This window comes from Pan troglodytes, chromosome 5 (genome assembly GCF_028858775.2).
Source record: "Pan troglodytes isolate AG18354 chromosome 5, NHGRI_mPanTro3-v2.0_pri, whole genome shotgun sequence".
NCBI lineage: Eukaryota > Metazoa > Chordata > Mammalia > Primates > Hominidae > Pan > Pan troglodytes.
This window is the reverse complement of record NC_072403.2, coordinates 142,170,477-142,188,294: the sequence shown is the minus strand read 5'-3', so window position 1 is coordinate 142,188,294 and position 17,818 is coordinate 142,170,477. Positions and strand designations below refer to the sequence as shown.

The window sequence follows — 17,818 nt, the reverse complement described above, 5'->3', positions numbered from 1 at the left end:
ACACTTATGTCACTAAAGGAAAACCCACAGTTAATCAGGTAATTCTGAGAAATTAGTTTGAAATGATAAAAATCACATGATTATTAGCAAATAACATTACATATCAACAAATTGCTTTAGATCATGCTGGTATGTTCAGATGCAGAGAAATAAATATGCTATGACCCTCTGAGATGATGGCAAAGAATTAATGAATAACTTCACATGATATTAATAATCCAGCACCAAGATACCACCCACAAAGCAGCAAAGCTTTTTAGCTGACAGATAGCTAACTTGTTATTCTCTATCAAACTACAGAGTCAACCATGAGCCTGAGTTGTAAGGCTCAGCTACCATCTTCAAAAGGTCAATTATCGGCTGGGCATGGTGGACCTGTGATCCCAGCACTTTGGGAGGCTAAGACGAGTGGATCACCTGAGGTCAGGAGTTTGAGACCAGCCTGGCCAACATGGCTAAACTCCATCTCTACTAAAAATACAAAAACAAAATATAAATAAAAAGCCAGGTTTGGAGGCAGGTGCCTGTAATCCCTGCTACTTGGGAGGCTGAGGCAGGAGAATCACTTGAACTCAGGAGGCAGAGGTTCCAGTGAGCCAAGATTGCACCACTGCACTCCAGCCTGGGTGACAGAGTGAGACTCCTTCTCAAAAATAAATAAATAAATAAAGTCAGTTGTCATCACCATGTATGGCATGCATATTTTGTGAACCAAACATCAGAATGAAAGGTCTGACAGAGTATGTGAATGGGAATAATAAGGCAGAATATTGAAAGTGTGACTGTTCCGGTAAATCCAGGATGACTGACTGCTGTCCTTATACTCAGACCCAGAGGAAAGGGAAAACAGCAGGACTAGCAAACAGAAAAATTTCTTTTTTATTTAAAATTTGTATATTGTTATATTTTCAGATTTAATAATAGTAATAATAATGGCTTTTGTTTAATAGTAGCCAAATTTACTGCACATTTACTCCATACTATCTTATTCTGAACACACTACATGTGTGTTCTATATTGAATCTCACAACAGCTCTGTAAGGTGGTTTAACAGATGAGAACACTGAATCACAGAAAGAATGCAATATTTGCTGAAGGACTCTTAGCTCCCAAAGGTAGAGTTAGAAGTAAATTCAGGCAACCTAAATCAAGAGCCCAGGTATTCATCTTAATGCTGTATTGTGCTGCTTAATTTTATGTGTCAACTAGGCTAGGCAATTGTACCCCAGTTGTTTAGTATATACTAGACTGCATGTTTCCGTGAAGGTGTTTTTATATACGATTAACATTTAAAAGGTAAACCTCGAGTAAAGCAGATTACTCTCATATTATGGGTGAGCCTCATCTAATTAATCAAAGCCATTAAGAGCAAAGACTGAGGTTTCCTGAAGAAGAAGCAATTCTAACTCAAGAGTGTAACATAGAAATCCTGCCTAAATTTCCAGCCGGCAAGTGTGGGACTCTATACTACAACACCAGCTCTTCCTGGAATTTTCAACCTGCTCTCCTGTTTATGGATTTCAGACTTGCCAGTCCGCATAATCACACGAACCAATTCCTTAAAATAAATTCTCTCTTGAATACACACACACACACACCCCATATTGGTTTTGCTTCTATGGAGAACCCTGACTAATACATGTATATTTGTATATCTGAAGTTTCTATTATATAACATTATATTATATAACCTTTATCATAATCCTATGCCCCAGGTAAAACAAGCATTATTAACATTTTACAGATAAATGAAATGAAGCCAACAGAAGGCAGATTATCCAAATCAAAGCTCTAGTACGTGATAAAGTCTGAACTAAAACATAGATCCAAGATTACGAGATCTGCCAGTACATGTATTAGTTTGGCTACAGCAAATATGTTATATATTTCTGGAAGGATATGAGTTTGCCGTCACCTACCTAGGTCTTCTGACTACATGGTTTAAAAATCTTTTCTTGGGCTGGGCACGGTGGTTCACACCTATAATCCCAGCACTTTGGGGGGCCAAGGGAGGTGGATGGCTTGAGGTCAGGAGTTCGAGACCAGCCTGGCCAACATGGTGAAACCCCATCTCTGCTGAAAATACAAAAATTAGCCAGACATGGTGGCGGGTGCCTCTAATCCCAGCTACTCAGGAGGCTGAGGCAGGGGAATCACTTGAACCTGGGAGGTGGAGGTTGCAGTGAGCCGAGATCGTGCCACTGCACTCTAACCTGGGTGACAGAGTGAGACTCTGTCTCTCTCTCTCTATATATATATTTTTTTCTTTACCTTTTACTACCTCTCAAATAAATAAGTGCCACTTATCAGATAATTCAAACAAACAAGAAGAGGAGAACACTGGATTGACAGTTGTGGAAAAAGTCTGCCTCCTAGCCATTTTCTGGAGCTAACATAATATGCAAATAGGCAAAGATGTAGAAAATAGAATCAAGAAAAGCCACATCTTCATTTGTATTTTCAAATACGTATGGAGTCCCTATTGCACAGTGTGTACACTTGTCCTTTGAATGATGGCTAAAGAAGTGTGTTATTATTGAGTCACAGAGCAGTGAGTCTATGCTAAAAGCCTATAAAGTACTTCTAGCATTTAAAGTAGCCTCAACAACAACATCCTTCTCCTTAAGCTCATTCACCATGTCTCCTGTGCACCACCCTTAATTGTGTTATTTATTAGATGTGTAGTCTTACAAGACAAACAACAATAAGGTCCCCAGACAAGTGTTACCACAGTTAACACTCAGTAGGTCTAATCCATGAAATAAGAGATTATAGAAGGGCGCATAGAAGTTAACCGAAGAGTGATGTTTGCTAGCAGAAAGTAAAGACCAATACCGTGTCAATACTTGAAAAGATACCATCTTAAATAGAGTGAAATAGCTGTGTTGTGAGCATTTATTAGCGATTACACCCCTCATAAGACTGTAATCACCAACCTTTAGCTCTTCTCAGCAGTCTCAGTCTATTTCACTTGGCAACTACTCTCCCACTCACCTAAGTAAATTTTGCAAACCTATCACTATCTTTAAACCATTGATTTCCTCCTCTCATCCCAGCTTCACAGAGGAAATAGAAGCCATAGATTTGGAGTTACCTAAACATCCACATTAGTTTCCATCCACATTTCTCCTTTTACATTGGTGGAGGTGACCCTCCTCCTACCCAAAGCAGAACTTTCACCTGTCTCTTTGGCTTCCATCTTGTGATGATTAATTTGATGTGTTACCTTGGCTAGGCTATGGTACACAGTTGTTTGGTCAAACACCAGTCTAGCTGTTGCTATGAAGCTATTTTTTTTTCAGATGTGATTAACATTTATTAGACTTTGAGTAAACAAATTACTCTCCGTAATGTAGGTGGACCTCATTCAGTAAGTTGAAGGCCTTAAGGGAAAAGACTGAGGTACCCAGAAGAAGAAGGAATTCTGCCTTCAAACTTGAGACTGCAACATTGACTCCTGCCAAAATTTCCAGCCTGCTGGCATCCTGCCCTACGAATTTCAGACTTGCCAGCCCCCACAATATGGTGAGCCAACTCCTTAAAATCAATCTCGTTTTTTCTCTATCTTTCTCTATATAGATGTATAGATATATTTGGTTCTATTTATCTAGAGTACTCTGACTCACACACATCCTCATCTACTTTCTTGGGAACCTCACAAAAGGGCTTCCTAATATTTTTCACAAAATGGTCTACTTAAAAACAAATTTGCATAACACACTGGCTGCTCATAGCTGGAAGCTCGTGCCACCTGGAGCGGAGGACATCAAGACTTCAGCACACCTGTAACTGTTTTTTTTTTTTTTTTTTTTTGAGACGGAGTCATGCTCTGTCACCAGGCTGGAGTGCAGTGGCGTGATCTCAGCTCACTGCAACCTCCGCCTCCCGGGTTCAAGCAATTCTCCTGCCTCAACCTCCCGAGGAGCTGGGACTACAGGTGCGTGACACCATGCCCGTGCTAATTTTTGTATTTTTAGTAGAGACAAGGTTTCACTATGTTGGCCAGGATGGTCTCGATTGCTTAACCTCGTGATCCGCCTGCCTCGGCCTCCCAAAGTGCTGGGATTATAGGTGTGAGCCACTGCACCTGGCCACGCCTGTAACTCTTAGCTGTAGCATCCTTCTAGAGGATCTCTTCATAACCCTGTGCTTACTTCTCTCCCTTGTGTGTTCTACCTCTCATTGGATTTTAAACAAGTCCAAGGCTATCAGGTTAAAAAAGATAAAATAAAATAGAATATAGGTTTTCAAATCTTCCTCAAATTAACACCTTATTTCTTTTTCCTGTTTCACACTTTTTATAGTTATTTATTCTGCTTTTCCCCTTTTTGTTCCTCCCATTCAAGTATTTGTTGAAGGAATAAAGAAATGAATGAATAATTGTCTACTAAATGCAAGAATGCTAGGCAGTATGGGGACTATCAAGATACATGAAAATTACCCCTTAAACAAGGCATATATTGGTACAAATAAGCATATGTATAAAATGTTATGTGATTGTTATAAGCAACAAGGCAGAAAGTAGAAGTATGGCGCGTCAAAGGATGAGAATTGTTTGGAAGATTTCTAGGAGGAGACTAAACTTAGGTAAAAATCATTACAGCAAAGTACATACCATATATGCTCATTTAGAAGACAGAAGAAAAAAATTGGAGCCAAGCAAAACCATAGGTAAGAAATGTGGCATCCAAAGTAATTCTGGAGGTAGGCAAATGTTTAGGGGAAGGAGAGATTTTGAAAGATAGAACAAGGCTAGGCACAGTGGCTCATGCCTGTAATGCCAGCACTTTGAGAGGCCGAGGCAGGCAGATTCTTTGAGGTCAGGAGTTTGAGACCAGTCTGGGCAGCATGGTGAAACCTCATCTGTACTAAAAATACAAAAATTAGCCAGGCGTGGTTGTGTGCATCTCTAGTCAGCTACTCAGGAGGCTGAGGCAGGAGAATCACTTGAGCCTGAGAGGTGAAGGTTGCAATGAGCAGAGATCTTACCACTGCACTCCAGCCTGGGTGACAGAGCAAGATTCTATCTCAAAACAAATAAATAAAGAATGAGCTTCTCTAGGGATAAATCTAATTTTGGAGAAGCCAATGAAGGAGAAAATTTAAAGAAAATGCAGAAGCATCAGGGAGAATAGAAAAAATATATGGATATCTATATCTATGTAATTTTCAATGAGTAGGCCAAGGGTACATACCTAGAGAACAGTTTCCACAAAAAAAGAGAGAAAATTTGAAGCAAAAACTAGATGATCATATGTTAAAAGCACATGAAGGAACGGAGGCAATAAATACGAAGTGTTCTTTCAAAAGAAAGGAACTGTGCCGTAACCTTGACATCCCTTTGAAGCTTCAGCATTTTTCATCCCATGTCTCCAGTCTGTCATTAAGTCTCACTCTTCCTCTCAGAAATGCCTACCATCTTGATCTTTCCTTTTCCCTTGCTACACTGCCTCTCTCCTACCTTAATTGGCTTCCTTGATGCTCACTTTTCCTCCCTTCTGGCCATCCTGTGTTGGGTCAATGAAGTGTGTGAGATAAAGGCAGATGGTGCCACAGGAGGCACAGCATAGCATGGAAGAAAGCAGGTAAGAGCCTGGCTTCTGGTGCTAAATAAACTTAGTTTCAATCTTATCACTATCTGATCCTAAGCAAATTATTTCAGTTCATAAACCTATTTCTTCATTTATAAAACATGGGCAATACCTTCCTGATTGATTTGTTATAAGGTTCAAATAAAATAAAATATGCTAAATAGACAGATATATGTACCCAAGGTGCATAATCATTTTTATTATGACAACAAACTAGTGTTTCTAAAGCACTGCCTTTATTATCTCATATCCGTGATCAAAAGTCTTCAAGGCCCTACCATCTCTTATGGCTTTAAATGTAAATTTCTCTCTCCTAAACTATGAAATCTTGGGCTGGGACTTGTCTTAGTTATCTTTGCAACCCCAGTGAAACACTAGTGCCATTTATTCAACACACATTTCCTTTAACTGGGAATAAGATGGACTTTTAAAATTGTCACTGGGCATAATAAGATGCTATTGGCTTCAAGTAACAGAAAATACAACTAGCAATGACATTACAAAATAAATGCTTATCGCATATAACAGAATTATAGATATAGTGAGTTTCTGGATTAGTGGGCTCTATAATGTCATGTTTTTTCTCTCCTCATCCTCCACCCTTAGCATATTGGCTTTTTATCCTCAACCGTGCAACCTCATGCTTCCAACTGGCTGACATAGCTTTGGGCATCATGACCTCTCATGAACACATTTAAAGTAGGAATCAGTGAAGACAAGCAGCATGAGAGCTCTCCTTACTTCCCTCTCTCTCTCTTTACTAGTGAGGCTGCTTTTCTGGATTTTATTTGCTTGATTCTCTTTCTCTCAATTTGATCTGTAATTGTTGGAAATCCCAGGGTTCTAAATTGGGTTTTCTTCACTACTAACTCTCCTTGATGACTGTGAATACTCATGCTTTCAAAAAATGTATTCAGATAACTGCCAAATGTATCATTCAGCCCACATCTCTTCAAGCTCCATGTTTATATATCCAATTCATATCTCCACTTGGTGTCTACTATATATAACGTTTTGCAACTCTTTTGTCATTCAGTATTATGGAATGATCAGATGGAATTATCCATCTTATCCATGAGACCTAGTCCATTTTTAACCATTGAATACTAACTGAATGTATAAATCAGTCTCAGTTTAGCTATCTACTTCCTTGACTTGGGACAGTTGTTTCTACTCTTTGCTATTACAAGCAGAGATGCAAATAAAGAATTTTACGTGTCTGCTTACTCTACTATTATGGAACAAGCATTTATCTCCCCCATAGAACTGTGGGTTTACCTATTTCTCCTTCTTATTGTATAAAATGTTCTCTATATATGTTGTTGGAGGCATATATACTTTGAAATGTTATTACTTCCTTGTGACTTGAATCTTTTATCAACGCGTAGTAACCATCTTCATCCCTAATAATGCTATCCCTCTCCGAGTGCATTCTTTATGTTAATATAGATACACTAGCCTAATTTTGATTATTTACCTGGTCAACTTTTTCTCATCCTTTTACTTTAAGTCATTTTATGCCATGATATTTATGTTTATGTTCCCTTATAAAGACAATTTTATTGAATACTTACCACCCAATTTATGGCCTTACTCCTTTAACTGGAGAATTTTGCTCATATGACATTCTTTTGATTGCTGAAATATTTGGATTTATATCTATCTTCTCTTTCTCTCTCCCTCTCTCTCTCTTTTTCAGATTTCTCTTTAAAATGATTTTTTATCTTTTCCTGCCTTCTATAAGATTAACTAAGTTATCTTTAATCCTTGTTATTCTCTAGTTATTTAGATATTATATGATCAGTTTCTGTTTTTAAGTGATTATGTTGAAATTGCTAACATATATACTTGATTAAACAGGAACTAAAATTGAAATCAATAATTCTAACCTTCTTCTAATAAAAATTACTCATCTTCTTATTAAGTGTTAGAGTTGTTTGGAATTTTATTATATCTTGATATTATTACCAAAATTAATAACCATTATCATTACTGTTCTGTGTAAGAAATGCTTCTTAGGCCGGGCATGGTGGCTCACGCCTATAATCCCAACACTTTGGGAGGCTGAAGTGGGCAAATCACTTGAAGTCAGGAGTTCAAGACCAGCCTGGCCAACATGGTAAAACCGGGTCTCTACTAAAAAGACAAGAATTAGCCTGGCGTGATGGCACACGCCTCTTATCACATGGAAATCACAGCTACTTGGGAGGCTGAGGAAGGAGAATCACTTGAACCTGGGAGGCAGAGGTTGTGGTGAGCCAGGATAGCGCCACTGCACTCCAGGCTGGGTGACAGAGCAAGACCCTCTCTCAAAAAAATAATAATAATAACAATCCTTCTTTATATTGACCCACATGTTTACTAGTTTCTTTGCTTACCATCATTACTTGAAGCCTATTCTTTCTGGCTTTTTCCTTACTTATATCCTTTAAAAGTCGTTATTCATCATAGATCTGAAAGTGGTAAATACTCTTAATTTTGTCAAAAAATTATTTTTAACTCTCCTTCCCAAATGACAGTTTGTATAGTTTATTCTAGATTAACAATTATTTTCTCTTAGTAATTTGAAGAAAGGCAATACAATATACCGTTTCTCTTTAGCCTTTTTTCTTGCTATTAGAAGCATGTGACAGCATAATTTTTGTTTCTTTTTAGGTAATCTGTCTTTTCTCGCTGATTGCCTTCTAGGTCCTCTTTTTGTCTTTGGTATTTGATGGTTTTACTATAAGGCTCTATGTATGATTTATTTTTATTTAGCCTGCTCATGACTTATAATGTTGCCTTAATCTAAGGATTCATATATTTCATACATTCTGGAAAACTCTCAGCCATTACCTCAACATATTACTTCTCCCTCTTCTCTCAAACACCACCTTCTACAACTCCTACCAGACTGTTGCTCTCATTCTAACCTTCATATCTGTTAATTTCTCCTACCTGTTTTCTAATTCTTTATCTCTCAGTGCTATATTCTGAGTAATAGTCTTCATTCCAATTCTGTTTGCAAATCCTTTAGTTGTATATTACTTTCAGTTTAGTCTATTGACTTTTTTATTTCTAGAAATTGTATTTCATTCTTTTTCAAATGTGCCATTTTTTGTAGTGCCTTTTTTTCCTTAGGATTTAAATTCCACATTTTATTTTTTATTCATTTAGGACAAATCAATTTTATAATCTCGACCAGTGCCCTAGGAGCTGAAATTCTTGGGGTTCCAATTATCCCCATTGCTATGTCTGTTGACTTATAAATTGTTGCTGAATAGCATCTGTTGAGGGCATGCCTCCCTGAAAGTTTTATATTTGCTTCTTTTACATGCCCCAAGAGAATCACCCTGCTGGGTCCAATTTTTGTACCAATCTCTTTCTTTCAAGGTTTCCAGACTTTGTGAGAAGTTATTATTTTGAATCTTGAGCCTGCATGAAACACAAGTTTGGAATTTGAATTCTCAGAAAGTTCTCTTTTGTTTCAGCTGTTACTTTTAGCGTCCTTGTCTTCTCTGTACCAGTGAGTAGATTTTTTTTCTCTTAGAACACTCTTTCTCTGAGGGTTTCCCTGAAGTCCAGTACTTTTGAAAGTCCCATATTTATTCAGTGGTCTCCATTTCAATCCCCCTCTTGTTTTGAATACAAAGCTTCAGTTTCTGTTCCCATGAGGATTTTAAACTCTAAGCCTCTGTACTATTGAGACCAAGACTACTTCAGGGCAGTCACAGCAGCTCATGGTTTCACACACTTCAGTTTGCCACCAGGGGAGGCTCTATTCTTCCTTGTATGATCAACTATGCATTTATAGTTGCCTATGTATATAATATATATAACATGTATTTCATAGGTGTTGGTAGTAGAATTTTCTGCTTCTTGTTTTCCTCTGTTTGTTATCTCCTTAAGACTACCATCTCTTTAGGACTAAAACACAAGGCCATTTCCCTAGTTATGGAAGCCAATTTAATGCAAAGAGCAAGGCCAAATCTTTCTCTCTCTCTTTCTCTCTCTCCCCCCCATCTCCCTGCACATGCGCTTGTGTGCTTGTGTGTGTGCATGTATGTGTGGCTTGTGCGAATATGTTAAGTAAGTAAAGCAAGGCCTCAGCCAGGGAAGACTTTCCTGAGTAGCTCTGTCATGTCTTGAAGGAAGAAGAATTTACTACAGAGGCAGAGGATGTCTGTTCTAGGCAGAGTATGGCATGTGCAAATGCTGAAAGGTTTAAGAAGACATGGATTATTTGAAGATCTGTGAGTAGGTCTATTCCACTGGCACATAAGCTTAACATGGGGAAATGGCCAAAGTCAAGGAGTGCAGTGACACAATCTCGGCTTACTGCAACCTCCACCTCCTGACTTCAAGTGATTCTCTCGCCTCAGCCTCCTAAGTACCTGGAACTACAGACAAGTGGCACTGGCCAATTTTTGTATTTTTAGTAGAGACATGGTTTCTCCATGTTGCCCAGGCTGGTCTCAAACTCCTGACCTCAGGTGATCCTCCCGCCTTGGCCTCCCAAAGTGCTGGGATTACAGGTGTGAGCCACCATGCCCAGCTGAAATACATTTTAATTCCATTGTAAGAAGTTTATATTTTATCCTAAAGGCCATTGAAAGCTCTTGAAGGATTTCAAGCAGAAGAGTGACATGATTAGATTTCCTCTATAGAGAGAGTGCAAAAATGAAGAACAGATGCAGGGAGATAAGAGGCCATTGCATTAATTCACAAGCTTTCAAGTTCTTTTGGAAAATGTAGGCTCTGTCTTCCCCATCTTGGCAATGGTGCACCTGTAACCCTAATTTAACATCCCCAGTGGTGCACATCTGATGGCCCTGAAATGTAAATAAAGAGGAAATAATAACTTTATACTATAAAATCAGTAAGCACGAGACTTTTCATTTCTCTATCAGTTTGAAGTGTGGTGATTCCTACTATGCTCAATCACACTAACCGGTAGTTTTCCCTTCTACACAGTATTGCTTTCCATAATTTCAGTTACCCGTCATTAGCCACAATCCAGAATAGGGGAGGACAGTACAATGGGATATTTTGAAAGAGAGAGATAGAGAGAGACACATTCACATAACTTGCATTACAGTATGTTGTTGTAATTGTTCTATTTTATTATTAGCTATTGTTGTTAATCTCTTAGTATGCCTAATTTATAAATTAGACTTTATTATAGGCACATATGTGTAGGAAAGAAACATAGTATATAGAAAGTTCAATACTATCCATGGTTTCAGGCATCCACTGGAGGTCTTGGAATGTATCCCCTGAGGATATCAGAGAACTACTGTGTCACATTTTTAGTGTGAACATTTATTTTGAAGTATATATTACACATATCATAATTAGCATATTATAATTATCCTGATGGTGATATAGATGATTACTAAATTTTAATATGAAAATAAAGAGGGAAGGCAAGAAGATAAAGACTATCTTTAGATAACTCCTGTCCCAAGGAGTTTACAACTGCAATGTAATGTTCCAAATAACTATAATATGGGATGCTATGTGTACATGCTGAAATAGAACCATGAACAATGGCCAAATGGGTACAGAATCGAAGTGGGACACAGTAAATTTGAGTGCAGGAACAAAAAGTCTGAGAAATTTTGATTAGGCAATTGGGAAGCTAGAAGAGAGTTCAGAGGAGAGGCTAGACATAGAAGATGCCTGTCTAAAGGTGATATTTTCAAGCTTTGGGAGGGAATGTGAGTGCCAAGCGGAGGCATGTGAGAGAAGAGAAGAGGGCCAAAAAATGAACCTTCTGCAGATCCTCCCGGAGGGGACAGGAAAATAAATTGAACCAAGAAGAAGGTTTGGGAATGGTGAGAAGGGTAAGAGGTATGTCATTACATGCCATTATCAAGGGCAAAAAAATAATTAAATGTCAAACCACAAGAAAGACCTGCAAGGTGAAACGCTTGTGCAGTTTAATAACTTCGTGATGAGGAGGCTGGTTATAAGCTGCAAGAGAATAGCTTCAGTAAATAGGAAAACAAAGATTACGATGAGCCAAGCAGTGAATGGGAACTTTTAAAAGTAGAAGTAGCTAGTGAAAAACAACACAACAGAAAACAAACATTTGAGTTTGGTGATAAGAAAGAGGGAAATGGAAAAATAGCCTAAAGCAAAGTTTTAGTTTGTTTTGAGTGGTTCAGTTTTATTTTTAACTTAGGAAAGATAATTATTATTTGCAACTGAAGATAAGAGTCAAAGGGGAGAAAGAAATTAAAATTTGAAAGACAAAGATAATGTCCCTGGGAGGTGCAGCTCAAAGACTAGGTAATAATAAAGACTGCTTTTTATTTAGCTCCTACTGTATGTCAGGTGGTGTATTAGTCCATTTCTCACAATGCTATGAAGATATACCCAAGACTGGGTAATTTATAAAGAAAAGAGATTTAGGCCAGGCACAATGGCTCACACCTGTAATCCCATCACTTTGGGAGGCCGAGGTGGGTGGGTCACCTGAGGTCAGGAGTTTGAGACCAGCCTGGCCAACATGATGAAACCCTGTCTGTACTAAACGTACAAAAATTAGCCAGGCCTGCTGGCAGGCACCTGTAATCCCAGCTTTTTGGGAGGCTGAGGCAGGAGAATCGCTTGAACCTGGGAGGTGGAGGTTGCAGTGAGAGTGCACCATTGCACTCCAGCCTGAGAAACAAGAGTGAAACTCCATCTCAAAAAAAAAAAAAAAAAAAAAGGTTTAATTGATTCACAGTTCCATATGGCTGGGGAGGCCTCAGGAAACTTACAATCATGGAGGAAGGCACCTCTTTACAGGGTAGCAGGAGAGAGAATGAGTGCCAGCAGGGGAAATGCCAGATGCTTATAAAACGATCAGACCTCATGAGAACTCACTAACTGTCATGAGAACTGCATGGGGAAAACCGCCCCCATGATTCACATACCTCCCACTGGGACCCTCTCATGACACATGGGGATTATAAGGATGACAATTTAAGATGATATTTAGTGGGGGACACAGCCAAACCATATCTGGTGGAGTACCAGGAACAGGAACTTTATATCCATTAAATTATATAATCTTATAATAATACTATTAGATAGATATTATTAAGCTCATTTTATGATTTAGGAAACTGAGACTCACGATGGTGAAATAACTTGCCAAGGTCATACAGTAAGTTAAGTAGTGGAGCTGAGAATTAAATTCAGATCCAACTTGATTCTAAGGTTCCTTCTCTAACCCTTGTACTAGATTGACCCTAGCATGGGAAAATATTTGATAGAATTGCAAAGAGTCTAACCACTTCTTGTTTCCCCACCGTCTATGTAACTACAGTAGGCTGCAGTAAGTGATACACTCATGCTAAGGTCAGAGCGTGCAGTAGGCATTATTGTGCTTTACTGCTATCCAGTTCTCCTTCCTTTCCAGGCACATGGAAGAATGAACCTCTCAGCTCCTTATTGTACAGGAAAATATGAATAGTTAAAGCCAGTGAAATGTAAGCAAAAGTAAGATGCCACTTCTGGACTGAGGTAATGAAAAGCCTTATTTTCCAGTTTCACCCTTCCTCCACTGTGCCAGTTGTAGGGAGGCCTTGAATTGAGCCATCTCAATTCAATTTTGACAGCACTAAAAGACTGAAGCCAACTAGATGGCTGAGCCATAATTTGTAGGAAAACAACTCTGAAGAATAGAAAACAACTCTGCAATGGAAATTGTATGAATAAGGAATACTCTTTTATTGTGTTAATTTGTAACTGCCCAATGGGTTCACCTTGCCCACTGCCTAGACAGAGGTGATTTATCAAGACAGGGGAATTGCAATAGAGAAACAGTAATTCACACAGAGCTGGCTATGTAGGAGACTGGAGTTTTATTATTACTCAAATCAGACTCCCCAAGTATTCAAGGATCAGAGTTTTTAAGGATAATTTGGTAAGTGGTGGGGCCAGTGAGTTGGGAGTGCTGATTGGTCAGGTCAGAGATGAAATCATAAGGAGTCGAAGCTGTATACTTGTGCTGTATCAGTTCCTGGGTGGGGCCCACAAGATTGGATGAACCAGTTTATCAATCTGAGTGGTGCCAAGTGATCCATAAAGTGCAGGGTCTGCAAAATATCTCAAGCACTGCTCTTAGGTTATACAATAGTGATGTTATCCCCAGCAGCAATTTGGGGAGTTTCGGAATCTTGTAGCTTCCAGCTGCATGGCCCCTAAACCATAATTTCTAATCTTGTGGCTACTTTGTTAGTCCTACAAAGGCAATCTAGTCCCCAAGCAAGAAGGAGGTTTGTTTTGGGAAAGGGCTGTTACCATCTTTGTTTCAAACTATAAACTATAAGCTAAGTTCCTCCCAAAGTTAATTCACCCTACACCCAGGAATGAACAGAGACAGCTTGGAGGTTAGAAGCAAGAAGGAGTCGGTTAGGTCAGATCTCTGTCATTGTCTCAGTTATAATTTTACAATGGTGATTTCAAAATGTCTAATATTAGAGGATTGCTTGTTACCACATTATAAACCAAGCCTGTGCCTCAGAGAACCAAGGAAGAACATCCAATCTGTACCTGGGGCATTCATAAAAAGATCCTTGAAAGAAGTGACACCTAAGTTATTCCTAAGGATGAACAGGAGTTATATAAGCAACAAGTAGGAGAAAAAATAGAAAAAGGAGAACCAGTAGACTGTACACCATTTATGAATGTTTAATAGAACAAGATGGTATGTTCAAAGAAGAGCATGGCTGGTCAATTAGTGTCAATAAGCACTGCCTTTGAAATTGCCTTTGCAAAGATTATAACAGCAAAAGAAGTCTAGCATGGCTGACTCCATCTTGCTTCTAGCCTTACAGGCTGGCTGTCCTTGTTCATTCCTGAGTGTAAGCCAAGCTAACCATGGGAGGAATGTAGTTTATAGTTTAACTTTGAAACAAGAATGATAATAGTCCCACCCTAAAACTGACCCACTCTTTGTTTGAGGACTGAAACTGTCTGTGTAAAACTAATGAAAGGCCACAAGATAAGGATTATGGTAGAGGCCTAAATTATGCCTAAGGTGTAGGCAGAGTTAAATGATAACAAGCCATTGTTTCATAACTTGCTTCTCTATAATCCCTTACTTCTCAGGAATCATGTGGCCATAAGTCACAAGATTTTTGTCTTTCTCAATTGCTTTTATAGATAACATTACTATTTTAGAACCTACAATTGGTCTTTTGAGATGTTTTTCTGACTTTTGCATTCTGGTGACCAACTGGCTCTACTTGGACCTGTGCTTCATGACTTAACCAGTCCTGTGGCCCCCACCCTGAGGCTGACTCAGCACACGAGAACCATTTTCCACACCCCTATTTTCATTTCCAACCAATCAGCAGCACCCATTCCCTAGCCTTCTACCCATGATATTATCCATAAAAACCCAGCCTTGGAGTTCTCAGGGAAGCTGATATGAGTAATGAATTCCTGTCTTCCACTTGGCTAACCCTGCATTAATTAAACTCTTTCTCTACTGCAATCTTGCAGTCTCAGTGAATTGGTTTTATTTGGGCAGTGGGCAAGAAGAACCCATTAGGGAATTATACCTTTATTATAATGTAAGTGTATATACATACATAGGTTCTTACTCTGTGTTACTTATTCTGCTTTCATGATACATGTGTCCATACTTGTTTAAATAACACACTTCTTTAATTATTATAGCTTTATAATATTTTTAATATGCTTAATATCTGTTATGAGAGACTCATATTATTCCACCCACTCTTTACTTACCTATACATTCTTGTTTATTCTTGCAGAAAAGTATTAGAAACTAAAATTAGTAAACTGATTAAAGCTTTATACTTGTACTAGTTTCCTATTCCTGCTATAATTCATTACCACAATGATAAGGCCTTAAAATGATTATTTAACCAATTTATTATCTTACTGTTCAGAAAGTCAGAACTCTGGAATCAGAGTTTTTCTGAGCTAAAATCAAGGCATCATTAGGCCTGAGTTCCTTCTGTAGATTCTAGGGGAGAATCTGTTTCCTTACTTTCTCTCTTCTAAAGGCCACATACTTTCTTTGGTTTATGGCCCCTCCTTCTATTTTCAAAGTACATAATTCCAACTCCTGTTTCTGTCTTCTCTCTGAACCTCCTGTTTCCCTGTTATAAGGACCCTGTAATTACATTAAGCCCACCTAGATCATCCAGGAAAATTTTCCCCTTCTCAAAATCCTTAATTATTTCTTCAAAGTTCCTTCCATCATGTAAGGCAACATATTCATAGATTCTAGGTATTAGAATGTGAACATCCTTGCAGGGCCATTATCCAGCCTACTACAATACTTAAAAGATGTCCGAGCAAGGTCATAATCAAAGAGTTAGAGGGGGAGAAAACGTTTTAAAATAAGAACACAACCATACTGATATGGATTGTAAATGTAAATAATAAAAAGAATATGATACACAAAGAAGAAAATAATGTAATGTTCAGGGAAGAGGAGGGCAAGACTTGAAGATCAGGAAAATAAAAATTTGAATCAAGACCAAATAGGTGATTTAATAATTATAATATATTAATAAATGATTTTTCTCCCATATCATTAGTTGAGGGAGGTATTGGTAAATTAATAAACTCAAATTTATATCATAAATAGATTGCTATATACAATTGTGCTTTAACTGTGTACTCTAGTTAAATTATATAGTGGTTATTATAAACTAAATATATACTTGTTATTCCTCCAAAGTTCAGTGTAATTCAGCCCTACTGGGAGTTGAGACAAATAGATTTCTGAACTGTTTGGGATTTATCTGAGTATTTTTGTCAAGATTTAAAACCCAGAGCTGACAAGGTAAAAAGGTAAAATCTCTTTTGACTATTTTTTAATATGGCTTATCATTATGTCAATAAAATATAAAATGCTGATAATGGGACCCAGGCTGATTCAAGAAGCAAAAGAAATCAGCAAGTAAGTCTTCACAGTCAAAGTTGAGAGCTACTGGTATCAAGATAACTTCTGTCTACAGGAAATACAGGAGAAAAAATAAATAAATAAATGACACCACAAGGAATCAAAGAGAAAAATACAGAATTAAGGCATTTATGAGCAGTGTTTCTCACATTTAATGGGCATACAACTCACCTAAGAATCTTATCAAAATGTATATTTTGATACAGTAGGTCTAGAGACCTGAAATTCTACATTTCATGTAAGATCCCAGTTGATGCCAGTACTGCTGGTCAGCAGACTATATTTTGAGTGCCAAGGGTCCAAAAAAAGGACTAACCTGATAGTTCCCAAAAGTCCATAGTATGAAGAAAAAAATAGCAAGGTAGGAATTGTAAGGGACTAAGTTTAAGAGTCTTAAGAGACATTGCAATCAAATGTAAAGGGAGAGGGACTTCAGTAATATAGTGGAATAGGAAATCACAGCTCTTGTGCCCTCCTCAACAGAAACACACACACAAAAAAAAGATATTTAGGCCAAACTGCCTTTATCAGAACTCCAGATTCCAATTAAGAAGTTGCAGTGCTCAGATGAACACATCACAGAGAAAAATCCCTTCAAAATGGGAAAGAGAAACAGTTTCACTTTACCTGTGTCAGCCCCTCCTGCAAGCCAGTAGAGCTCAACATAAAATCTCTTTGGCCCAAAATATGTCCTAAGGATGGATGGAGTCCTATTTACATGTGTCCCACTTGCAGCTGAGGAACCCTAAAAAACAGCAGCCCACCCTAAGCTTTATACCCCAGACTCACATGTCACTTGACTAAAACATGGAAGGACATCCTATTCTTGGAAGACTAGAACAGAGCCTGGGATTTTCCAGACAGTCCCTCCCTATCTGAGAATGTTGCATTCCCTGTACATTCTATAGTTATGCTTGAAAATTATAAGCAAGAAAAGGGAGAGAACTGGGTTGGTCCAAGGCCACTCAGAGAACTGCTCTGCACAAAGGAGTCTCCATAAGACTATCAGTGGATTTCTTATCAGAAACCTTACCAGCCAGGAGACAGTGGTAGGATATAGTCAAGGTACTGAAAGACAAATCCTGTCTACCAAGAATACGATACCCAGCAAAACTGTTCTTCAGAAATGGAGAGGTAAAGATTGTCCTAGATAAATGAAAACTGGGGGAATACCTTATTATCAGAACTGCTTTATAAAAATTCTAAAGGTAATTATTCAACTTGAAATAAAAGGATGCTGAAGTGCAACACAGAAGCATATAAAAGTGTAAAATTCACTTGTAGAGTTAAGTATATAAACAAACAGAAT

The 17,818-nt window shown here is 38.2% G+C and overlaps 1 protein-coding gene across 1 annotated transcript in view; it reads right to left on the bottom strand.

The window, feature by feature from the left end:
- TMEM200A (transmembrane protein 200A) overlaps positions 1 to 17,818 on the bottom strand; it is a 182,893-nt gene that overhangs the window by 151,513 nt on the left and 13,562 nt on the right. The gene's annotated exons all lie outside the window — the stretch shown is intronic.